We start from the raw sequence: 13,575 nt of genomic DNA on the forward strand, positions 1-13,575 counted from the left end.
GATACAAAAACACAAGATAACTCATTTCTGAAGCACCATTCAATAAAACAAGTGTTGAATGGATTTCTGTCAAGATGGTGGCAGATTCTGAACTTGTCTGAACAGTAGTGCGTCTAAATCCACATGGATAATTGTCTTTATGAAATAGAGTGACCGAAACATGGACGTATATGGAATAGTGTAGGTTAGATGGGCCTGAGATCGGTATGACAGGTCGGCACAACATTGAGAGCCGAAGGGCCTGTACTGTGCTGTAATATTCTATGTTCTAAATGGCACCTCTGATTCTGGCTAGTTGTCCACAGCTTATTTGGCAAGGTGATTTACGATGTGAACAAAACGGGCCAATTTTACAATGGGTGGCAATCACACCAATTTTCATTTCAGCTCTTGTTGTGTATGAAAGAAGGGAGATCTATATTACAAAGTGAAGGTTCTGCTTAAGCCTCCCACAGAAATACTTGCATTGTAAAATTCTTTTATAGCATTGACGTATTGGATGAAGGTGAAAGACGCTGCCTTTCTACAACAGTAAGTTGACATGATCTGAAATATTTGTCAAGAAGGGTATTTAGTAAGTTTTTGACATGGTGCAAGTGTGACGTTATGGTGCAATGTTGGCTATCAGGTGGTGAAAGGGTATAATGCTTCGTAATTAATTATCACATGACAAGTGGACCTGGATGTCACACAAGTAGGATACGGCCAAGGAGATCATAGCCTACCAGTTATGAAAATGACAGATGGGCTATGACAACAACTGGGTAGGACAGCTAGAAGCTTATTTGTGGGGAATCAATTTGAAAGGAGACAAATGGATAGGAATTCATTTCTGGCAATCCAGAATGGAATGGAGGAATCAGATCCCTTGTGATCATGGAGGGGAGGCGTCAGCTTGCTGGTAGCATGTAACCTTGGACATTTTGGTCCATGAAGAGTGTATGCTCGAGGCGTGCAGTGGGGAATAATTGAGGCTAACCTTTAGGCATGAAGAATTTGTTGTTGGGGACATTTTGTTTCAATCACATTATGGCGGAATTATAGAGTCAGGGATTTCGATTCTACTGGTGCTGGTGATGAGGTGAAGAAGACAACTGCTCTGGTGGAAACATTGGAGCAGGTTGGTGATTGAGTTTGATATGGCGGGCATAAAATCAGGTCTGGTGTTTGTACTGAAGGGCTGAGTCTAACGGCCATGAGTTGTTGAGTAGTGGTTAAGATGAGATCAGTGCAGGATTATCTGCTCTTTAGGTGGTCCTACTTATCACCTGTTCCTGGGACTGGAGGTTTCTAGTCAGAGCGAGTGCCATCAGATGTCTAGATAGGAACAAATATCAGATTGTGCTGTGTTATGGAGAAATCATTGTGCTCTGTGGGGCGGAGATGTCGTGTCAGTGATTATGGAGTTGTTCATGATTTCGCGTTTGGTTGGGTTCAACTTGGAGTTGGTTCAAGTGTAATGGAACACGCAATGGGTTAGTTTGATATGTTTAAATATCAATTCTGTGGAGTGCAGGTCAGACCTGTCGTTTCAGGGGGTACTTTTTCATTCCAAAGATGTGGGCATCAGACTTGGTGGGGATATCATGGTGCGAAGTGTCAGTTCAGATGTCTTATAAGTTCCCAGCTTTGTTGTGTTAGGTGCCGGAGCAGAGAGTGCGTCGACTTCTGGGTGTTTTGGCTGTGAGGGAGGGATTGTCAGGAGCAGGCAGAGGTATGAGGACCCAAGAGTTTTGTGTTGGCTCAGGGTCGGGGTGTGTATTTGGTCTGAGTACTGTGATTAATGTAAATACATGGTTTGTTGAATATCTCTGCAGGGTATTTAGGTTTAATGTTTACTTACTATATGTTTAGCTTGAGGGAAAATTTTCCACTAGCCATTCAGTTATTTTATGAGCTTATATGGGAATTGCCATTGTAACCCATAGAATCCACGTCAGGCACGCTATGAAAAAACCGTGCACAAAGTTGAAATTTCCACTTCATATTTCCACCATTACTGGAACACTCCAAAATGGTCTGTTAAATATGAAGGCTTCCAATGGCTACAATGAGACTTTGTAAAATAGTTATTTAGAAAAAGTTAGGCTAATAATAAATGGTCAAACTCCTGATTAGCAATTAAATAGAGATATTACTTAATCCACTCACAACCCCGAAGCACCTTAGAACTGTAGACCCTGACCCAGACTGAGCACTGTCCACTAAGCCCTATGCTCCACAGGGGATATAAGAACATCTTAAGTCCCATGGACACGACCACATATCCTCTGCATCTTTTGCCTTAACAAGGGCCAGCCAACCTTCACCATGACCTGAAATACACCCCCCGCCTCGCACACATTCAGCGATCCCACAGCACCATCCAGTGACGTATTATTGTACTGGGACATGACACCCACACAACTGGATCTGCTTCCTCCCCAGGGACTGGTTAGCTTCCCCTCAGTTGAATTCTGACATTCCACCTTGAATGATCTGTGCACATCTAGAGCCCATATGCCTCTGTAACATTGACTCTTTCAGAATCATACTCAATATTTCAAATTATCTGTCCATGCTTTTTTCTAAGAAAAATAAAACATCACCTCACATCTCATTGCATTGAACTTCGTTTACCACCTCTGTGCCCACTTGGTCACTTTTAATGTCATTTTGAAGTCTTCACTAACAGACTTACAGTTTACAATGCATTCAGATTTCGTACAATAAGTGATGCCAACAAAAATCCGTTTCTTAAGCGCTACATATTTTACAGTTTATGCATTGACTTATAATGAACAAGTCTAGAAGCATGTAGCAAAAATATCTGAAGCTGATTGTAGAAAATATGAGATATTGAATTTGTATTCAATTAAATCTTTAGTCCCATTTAAATTAAACGAAAGTACAATCTGGCAGATAGCATAAACGGCACTCAGAAATGCATCACCCATTTCAAAATATCATTCTCACTCATGACTATGCTATTTAGGTAGGCAGACAAATACTGGATTTACGAAGTTGAATGACTACTTCATTTTCTGCGCAAACGTGAGCCCATTCACAAATTAACTTGGAGATAAATGTTATAAATACTTTAGTATGTCAAATCCCAGAGAACACAAAATTGAAGTTGAAAGGAAGAGGTAACAAAATGGTTGAATCTTTGTAAAGTCGGTGAACAACATTAAATAGACACATTTCCATTTATGAGCGAATACTTACATAATCTCAGTAATGAAAAGACACGTAAAGGGGAATATGCAATTAGCAATAAAAGTCCAGTGCAAAATGGAGGTAAGGGAAATTCCGTTAGAATGGTAAGCTTGTACTACGATTTAAAACTAAAAAAAATCCCCACGAATTTAGATTGATGCTGTGATTTTAAAAAAGTTCATTATTAATTTTTAATGATTCAAATAAACAATAGTTCGCATTGCCCATTTGAATAGTTTCTATTTTTGCAGACAATAATGTTAAGTTTTTTTCATTTTCATGTGTCTAAACAGAATTAATACTATGTTTGACCAAATACATTTTAATTCAAGAACAAAAATAATCAATTATTAATATAGAGCCATTAAGTATTTGAAATGAATATGATCAAGAAGTACCAGAGAAGAAATGTGAAGAAATTATTGCAACAATCGCAAGCAAGGAAATTGAACATGGGAATTTATGTTGATCATTACCAATCATTAAGAATTGCTAGGCATCATATAGAATTACTGACTCACATACCAGTGTCTTTGATTAGCAGTTGTCTCACTGCAAAGAAACCGTCATTCGATGCATTAATGGACATTAGTAATGTTTAGATTATGCAAAATATAATCAAATCAAACAAACTGATGTTAATTAAGAACAGCACGTTTAAAAATTTCATGCCAATTCGTAAATAATAATAATCAAAGTACTTTATACTTTTTCTCGATGATTTATCATGGATTGAGAATAAATCATCCAAAAAAATGTATAAAGTACTTTGATACGAAGTTCAACATTTTTATTTTTAAATTAGTCACTGAGAAATTGTTAATGTCAGTTTTAAGAAAAAGACTATATTACTGTATTAAGTATTTTAATTCCACTTTAATATTTAATATATCAATGTTTTACTTCATGGGAAAAGATTGATGATTTCCAGAATAAGGACCTACAGTGCAGGTGCTCCTGTTGAAAGTGGAGTTAACCACCGATTGCAAATGTAATATCCATTGATGCTTTAAAAATGCGAAACTTACATTTCAAATTGTCATTATTTCTATTCTTTGATTATTAATTATCCTGTTCTTTGATTTGCCCGTTGTTTAATTTCCTTCAATCTCCTCTGAAATTGTTGCTTTTAGATCTTGTTACATTTCTGCACTCATGCATGATTTTATCTTTGGAATGTTTGTATTACCTTGACTCAAGTAAAGTTTTACAGGAAAGAAATGAAGAAGAATGCTGTGTAATTAAGAAAGAGCACAATGCCCCTGGTCAGAATTTGGTGGACACGGTGTTGATCATTGAATACTGTAAAGTGCCTAACAGAAAAAAAATATGTTCTTTTCCCCATCTGGTGTAGCGTTTCTCTACAGTACTGCAGCAATCCCTGAATAAAAGTGTTAAAATGTCTATAACGTTGTTCTATGAAATGGCAAACAACTGAAGGTCATTCTTACAAATGGAACAGGTACCCAGTCTATGTTTGATTTTGTCAATGCATACTCCTTAGAGTGTCCTTAATAGTACACAAATGTTGTGCAGCTATAATATTCCTTGACATACAATGCTTTCTTGACAAGCTGCATTTATGTATTCAATCTGTGATAATGCTTTGGATTCCCTATATGATTTTATGTCTTCCTACTTTGGCAATCTCCTCGATTCCTGCCATGCACCAAAGTAAAATATAATACTTTAACACTGATCTCTGAATACTGATGCTGGAAATCATACCTAATTTTTCTCCATTAAAGCACTTTATATTCACTTAGCCCTTGGCCATGGTCATCTGATCTAACATATTTCATTCTATTGGGGACATACTTGACTTATAATATCCTGTAAATACACTGAGGCACATTTCCTTTAAGATGGTAGGTAAGTATTATTTCTTTATTGGTTGAGCTGTTTCCAAAATACAATTATCTACCTGAACCAGATAAAGAAGAAAGTATAAGAAATGTATTGGCATTAAAGTTGTAATATTTGGAAATAATTTGCTTTTCTTTATGGGTTGCAGCATAAGAAATTACTTTCTTCAAGTTCTTCTCTCATAACGTCCAAAAAGAGAATGAAATCGTGAATCAAAAGGAATTGTATCGTCGTCACAAGCCAAGTTTGCAGCAAAGAAGAGGAAAGCAATGCAGATTGACAGAGAGGCCTGGGAATTTGTGAAAGACAGTGAGAGCCTGTGAGGAAGAGATCCAGAGTTAAATCTTGCAACATGCAGCCAGCTGAATAACCAAGTAATTTTGCTAGAATTAAAATGGCAAATGAAGTCGCTTTTCTCTCTGTCTCTGTGACTCCGTTTGTCTATCTGCCTGCCTGTCTTGTCTCTCCATGTGGTGTGTCTGGGATATGAACAGGTGTGAGTGAGCACAACACAGGAAATTGCAGATGATGGTCACATTATTGTGCCAGAAGCTACACAAGGAAGTTATTTCGACCTGTAGCAATTGGTGAAAGAAGCAATAGAAGCAACAGTCATAAGTTATTTTGTGGATATCCATTGTACAAGTCAGCATCAAGTAAAATGTCGAGTTTGCCACTAATGCTTGCCTATGGAGGTAGAAACAAGATAATGCCCTGTGAGTGTATTGTAAGTGATCACAGTTTTCTTTAAAGTGCTTGATTGACTATCATTTTAAAGGTTCGTTTTTAAACGTAGTGTCCAAATTTGATGTAGAATAGTGATATGCATATCGTTGCTATTTCATGTTGCAATATTCCCTATTAAAATGTAATCCACAAATGATTTTTGAAATAAATATTATTTAAAAAGGAGAAATGATTTGTCATCTCAGGCCTGAATTCTGTTGCTTCTTAAGGCATGTACACATTAACATTATTCATGTTTTAGTTAATAATTCAAAATGCTGGTATTGGTAGCATTAAACAAGAAATTGTTTCTCCTACAGTATGCCCACAGAAATATTCTACTTAGAGATAATATTGCTACTTACATAGCAATTTAAGGAAAGGTCATTTCATTACAGGTCCAAGTCTACCAGTAGTAATGCTGAATCGGTTGATTTAATAATCTGAAATTTAGTCAGCTGGTGCTTAAAAATTATGATACATTCGATTGTTTATGTCGCTGCACATTAACGTATTAACATTATTAGAACAGCGGAGGCTATATTAAAATAAAATTCGAAAGTAATGCATATTTGTGACTTTCACTCATCACTAAAAAATGGAATAAAGATTCCGTTACTACATTACAGATGAGCTCAGTGGTTAGCAGTGCTGCCTCACAGCACCAGGGACCGGGTTCGAATCCACCTTCGAATGATTGTCTGTGTGGAGTTTGTACTTCTCCCCGTGTTTGCATGGGTTTGATTCAGTTTCCTCCCACAGTCCCAAGATGTTCAGGCTAGGTGGATTGGCTATGCTAAATTGCCTGTAGTGTTCACGGATGCGTAGATTAGGTGAGTTATCAGAAATTGGGTCTGGGTGGGATTCTCTGAGGTTCGGTGTGGACTTTTTGGGCTGAAGGGCCTGTTTCTACACTGTAGGGTTATATGATTCAAGATCACTATTTATTGGTTTTGGAGCTATTCTCTCGATACATTATCAGTCCTGAAACAAAAAACAGAATTAAAAGTGTCCATTGGTATCTGGAAGCAATATGCATTGACTGCGGTGGCATCAGGATTGAAGCAAGGCACAGTTTCACATGCCAGTGAATAACTCACTGTTATGAAGACTGCATGAAGATTTAGAACCATCATTCGAACCTGCCTGAGTGAACTGTTCAGTGACAACACTGATTTTCTTTCGAATTTATCCCTTAACTCAGTCTATCTATCTGTCTCTCTTTTTATGTGTCAGTGGAGCCGACGATCAAAGAAGGTTGTTTTTAAAATAAGAGATAACAAAGTTTGGAGCTGGATGAACACAGCAGTCCAACAGTATCTCAGGAGCACAAAAGCAGATGTTTCCAGCCTAGACCCTTCATCAGAAAGGCCTTTTCATCATCAGCTTTTGTGTTCCTGAGATACTGTTGGACTGCTGTGTTCATCCAGCTCCACATTTTGTTATCTTGGATTCTCCAGCATCTGCAGTTCCCATTATCTATTTGTTTCTAAAATAAATTTTGTTTAAGTTTACTTTGCTAAATCTGCAGCATTTAATAATGAATGGTCAACTTCCATTTAAGCAATTAATTTGTTGTTTGATGTTTATTAGTCATTGAAAGTGTGGTTAGGAACAATTTGACAATTTTGGGAGATTGAGCATTTTAATTTCATTACATTGCAATAACCAATGTTAGTGAATCCGATCTGACCTGATCTGACTTGCTCACCGGGTGTCATCACAGAACTGGATGTAATATCTCCAAAGCTGATAGAAAGCTTAGTGAGAAGGTGAGATTTGATGTGGGGGTATAAGGAGGACATATCATACTATGAAACCTTATGAGGAATAAAAATACAGGTTTTAAAGTTCATCTATTTAAATAGAAATCTTTGCTGAGTTATTTTGGTAAGGTGTAATTGTCAAAGTCATGGATATGATGCAATAACAGCAGAAGAAAAATAGTAAGGTTCAATAAATTCTGGCCATCAAGTGATGCCCATGAACTACCAGTGAATTTAAAAATAGTTGAACCTTGGTTTAAATGTGGGAACTGGTCACTTAATATTCTGGCTTTTAAAATGCTGAGAAAGTATAAGTAAACAATCTATGGTGCTCATAATAAGTGGTCAAGAGATTGCAGTCTTTTTAGTACAAGAAGTTTCTGGAATTCCTGAAACAAAAAAGGTGTCAGTTATGAAACTGTGCTTACAGTCATCGAGTAATACAGCACGGAAACAATTTTGGCCCAATCTGGTCGATGCTGACCATTGTGCCCACTCAGCAAGTTTGAATTGCCAACATTTGGTTCCTATCCCTCTGAACCATTCCCATCCTATCCAAATGTCTTTTTTAATGTTGTTACTATACCTGTCGCAACCACTTTCTCTTTCAGCCCATTCCATATGTGTACCACTCTCTGCATGAAGACGTTGCCTCTCAGGTCCTTCTTAAACCCTTCCCCTCTCAATGAATCATCCCAATTTTGCATCATCCGCTTCTTCCAATAACATCTTAGTAATGCAATAGAGCCACTTAAACAATTATCTAACGAGGCAAAAGATGTGAGTAACAACTTATATCAGTTAAGAAATCACAGATTGCTTAGAATCATAGAATTCCTACAGTGTGGAAACAGACCATTTGTCCAACAGACCCTCTGAAGAGCATTCCACTGAGACCCATTCCCCCATCCAATCACCTCAGTGCTGCATTTACCATCCCTCACCGACTGAACATAGACATCCCTTGAACTTACAAGAAAATTTTGCATGGCCAGTGCACCAAACTTATACATTTTTGAACTGAGGAAGGAAACCTGACCACACCGAGAAAAGCTAGGCAATCACGGGGAGAAAGTATAACCTCAACAGAGACTACCAGCCAGGCACAGGCACTGTGAGGCAGCAGTGCTAGCTGCTGTGCTGTCATGTCGCCCTATTGGCCTGAATCATGGATTCAGCTGAAAGCAAATGCCGTGCACTGGTCAAATGCAACTTTTTGACTACTTTAGTTACATTTATCAGCATTTGGTACAAGAACCTTTAGGTTTTGACATCCCAAATGTACATCTAAATACTTCTTAAATGTCTTGCTTCCATTACCCTTGTAGACAGTGAGTTCCATGTTCCCACACCCTTCTGGATGATAAATGCCCTCACATTACCTCTGCAACTCCTGCCTATGATGTTAAGCCCATGCCCTCAGTCATTGGTCCCTACACCAAAGCGAAAAGTTTCATGCTGTCTGCGTTGCATATGACAATGAGTTTAGACTATTGAGAAAGAACAAGCAACTCAAACTGATTTGGAGGAAGTGGACTCAGTCATCTGAATTTGGTTAATTTTTATCTTCAGTGCTTCAATTAGACGACTGAGTCAGATAGATTTGAATCATCATCAGACCAGTTATCAGTGATAGATAATGTTTGAGACTAAGAAAGTTCCAAAAAGACAATTGATTGAAAAACAAAATCCTAACTTTTGGTGGATCATGCAAGTTTAATGCCATCTTGCCTCTTGAAGCAATAAAAGAAAAGCAATCAATTTAAATTAATTGGTTTTCATATTTAACTTTTGAGCACTTAATCAAGTTGAAGAATTGTTGTTTACATTTCTTGAAGAAAATCATGATGTAAGTGAAACGTGAAATAATTTTCTTTTCTGTATGATTTGTATAGAAGAGTAATTTAACTATTAAACCAAACAACACTCATTTCTCAATACATTGGCCGAAAATTCCAGAAATTCTAAGACAACAGGGATGGCTGAAAGACATTGACCTAGTTGACAATTGGTGGAAGCTGCCTTATCATTTTACAAGCCTGTTAATATTTTAAAACATGTAACTCTATGAGTGCATGTCTCCTGTGCTGAGTTAGTTCTGTAAAGTTCTAAATGATAATTTTAATGTCTTATAGGGAACAACAATTTCCTCCTGGTCAACAACTTCTGATCTGCTCCTGTGTGTCTTATATTAATACTATTTACGTGTATTACATTTTGGGAGTTGTAATATACTCAAATTCAATTACAACCAGGCTTATTGCCATAGACTTTGAGATAATGAAATGTGAGGCTGGATGAAGGGTCTAGCTGCCCTTACGTCAGCTTTTGTGCTCCTGAGATGCTGCTTGGCCTGCTGTGTTCATCCAGCTGCACACTTTGTTATCTTGGATTCTCCAGCATCGGCAGTTCCCATTATCACTTACCATAGACTTTTATGTGTTCATTTTTCTCTCCTTTATTATCTGAAGTTGATTGCTTCCCTTAAGCTCTCTTTGTTGCTCTTTTTTCTCTATGGTGCTATGTTATTCTCCATCATCAGATTCAAATGTATATAATTCATATTTCCTTGGATTTTCATTTGCTGGTTTTGAAAGTTGCTTATGGACATTTTAAGTGCAGATTTCCTTTCTGCAGGCAAATCAATTAGTTCCCTAATACTGAAAGCCAGCATTCTTATTTCTCTATGCACACGTTTATTGATGTTCAGACGTGTTTTAATATTCTTTCCTTCACATGCCACTTTAATACATTGGCTTTAGATGAAAATTGTTTCCATATGTCTTTTATTGTCATATATTCCTATTCACATATTAACAAAAAAACATCTCCTTGGGGACTGCTACATTTACCCTTCTGCCATTCTGCTATTTCCAAAAATGCTGTTTGGTGACAACTACTTTAGTGCCATACATACACTTTGCAAGAGAAATTTCCAGTCACAGTTTTCTCACATTAACCTACTTCCACAATTTCTAACAGGATCTTATGCAATTATTGTCATTTCTTACTAAACCAATCCATCCAGAATTAAAACAAAATCCCAGCATATGTATATGTATTTCCTGCAGATAGGTAACACATGATGAGCTGGGGCTTTTTCTTGTTGAAGTACTGGAGGCTGAGTGGCGACCGAAACGAGGTTCAGAAACTTATGAGGGGGACAGAAATGGTGAATAGCCAAGCTCTTTTTCCAAGGGTAGGTGGAGTCCAAAACTAGAGGGCATTGATTAAGGTGCAAGGAGAAAGATTTAAAGGCATATGAAGAGTAACTTCTTCAGAAAGAGGTTCATGCTTGTACGGAATGAGTTGCCAGAACAAGTTGCAAAGATGGTACAATTACAACATTTAAAAGATTTTTAGGTATGTACACAAATAGGAAAGATACACAGGAAAATGGTCCATTTGGGATAACTGATCCACATGGGAAAGTTGGGCTGTAGCGTCTGTTTCCATACTGTATGAATCTATGACTCTTTGAATCTAACTTGGTCACTTATTTTCTCCATTGCTCGATTTTATTTTTCACTACCGTTTATTTTCTGCTCAGTTTTCTCTTTACTTGAGTTGTTTCATAATCAAAGATCTCCCTCCAGGTTACTAATTTACAGTGTTAAAACTCATTAATGATCACTTACTAGTTCAGAAGTATAGTCCTTCGTGAAGCAGAACATTTATGTTCTGGCGCAGTTGTATAAATTGGGGTTATACATGATTACTTACTGCTTGCTTGAAGAAGTTTCTGGCATTCTGAAAAGAAACAAATAAATGACGAAATTGGTAGCAATCCAACAAATGCACATTTTATAAGCAGTTTCATTAATATTGTTTGAAAGAGCTTTGATGTTGGCTTGTACAGATTATCTCATTGAGGCACAATGTTTACAACTGAAATTGTACATCACTTAGATTCTGTTTTTACTGGATCTGTGTGCACTTTTGAGATACTGAAATACAGTTGGAAATATTAGATATATGTGGAAGGCACAAAATGCTTGTGACACAACTCTTGAACATTTAATCAGAATAAGCACATCAGAATGTTTCAGTAGCATCACTTGTTCTAAGGCATTGAAAAAATTTGTTTCCTAGTTTAGTATAAAGTCCATTTTACCCTTGCTTTTAAGTAGCATTGGTCAGAATACTAACGTACAAAGAAGGAAAAAAAGAAGCCACTTGGCCTTTCAAACCTGTTGCACCACTTAGTGAGATAATGACTGATCCAACTCTCTTTAATCTGTATAAACCAACTGATTATCATTTTTAGCACTACATATGCATTCAAAAGAAATTGTCTGCAGCAGTGAATCATACGTAGTTCAAGGTAAGCACAGGTTTTAGAAGGAAAATTAAATGGAAACATGACAAATTTGTCCTTATAACCATCTGTAAAATTTAATGAAATAAACTGGACAAGAGTTGTCCGAGAAGTGGATGAGTATTCATGCAGGAAATTGCTCAATCAACATATACCAAGGCACATTCCAGGCTGGGCCACTTAAGAGCAAGTACATTGCGACAGAAATGGATTGTATGGATCTGCAAAGAAGGAGAAGGAAACTACTTTTTTTGTTTTAAGGCCTGTATTGTCAGAGTTAAACTAGCAAAATGTTGAGGATTCCTAAAAATTATCTTCCATCTTCAACAAATTCAGTTTCTCATCTTGGATCAGGACATTGACACACTCTATGCATTACATAAACTAACATTAAATGTTATATAGAGATAGTAGAAACTGCAGATGCTGGAGAATCTGGCCCCAAAAAGTCAGCCTTCCTGCTTCATTAGATGTTATATAATTTTATTTGCCATTTTGTACTTAGTGGAATATCTTTAGCTGCTTCACTTTAGAGGTTTTATTCAGACCACCTCTTGTTCAATTCAGCTATATGGAACAGACTTCTCTTTTTACTGAAGTTGCAAACATGCCATCAATGAAACAATTCCGTAGAATTGTATTGTATCATCTTAAAATACTTCACAAACTTTCCAAAGATCTGCTTTTTATACTTAGCAATACGAGTCCATCTGTGGGTGAAATAATGCTTTATGTAGAATTACAACATGTCTTTTGTCCTCACTTGTGCTTTCTACACTTTCCCTTTAACTCTCATCACCCAACATTCAAGCTGAAAGCATCCTCCTGTTCGTTTGAGTCTTTTCAAATTATCCTTTACTTTAACAAATGTTGTCTCATGACTTTCTGTCACAAACCATTTTTCTGCACTTACATGTGCTTGCATCAATTTGTCACCTTTACAGCTACTTTTCTAAAAGTTTTATATTACAAGGAATCTGTCACTACCAGTTTCATTGATTACTGCTGTGATGTTTTTCATGTCATTGACAAATTTTGAAACTATTTCCAGCAACAGTGAATTCTATCAGATTAGTGCATAGCATGGAAAGAAATGCACTCTGCAAAATACACCTCATAAGTCCATCCCATCTTCAAAAATCCTGTTCATTTGCCTTTCTTTCTATCCAATATCCCATAAATTATACTAACATATTTCATGATTTTCCTTTACACGATTGACTGAACTTTAAGAATTGAATTGCACTCTGGCATGTTAACCACCACTTCTGTCCAATATACATATGTATGATAAGATCTCAGAGTTTTGTCTATAAAGTCTCATTTCTTGTTAAATAAGCTCAACTGAGTTATTCCAAACTGTTTTATCCTCAAAAATTTGCTCTGACACTCATGTATATCTTGGCTGTTTAAGTTGCAAACAACTGATCCATGAATAAGTCCGTTGTCCTTGTTAGATTAGTAAATGGTTAGTCAATTATATTGTTGTTGTGGTTTATTTCATATTTTCATGAACAAGAAATAACATTAACAGTTAATAGCTAAACTGTCACAACATGGCATCGCCCTTTTCTTTTTAGGAAAACGAAAACAAGACCTTGTAACCATGTAGATTGTTTTTATAAAGAAAAATATGTTCTTCGAAGCTATTATGTTTGACTAGCATTACATATGAAGTTTGCAGACAACTCATTCAGAAAC

The sequence above is a fragment of the Stegostoma tigrinum genome, chromosome 34 (assembly GCF_030684315.1).
Source record: "Stegostoma tigrinum isolate sSteTig4 chromosome 34, sSteTig4.hap1, whole genome shotgun sequence".
Lineage (NCBI taxonomy): Eukaryota > Metazoa > Chordata > Chondrichthyes > Orectolobiformes > Stegostomatidae > Stegostoma > Stegostoma tigrinum.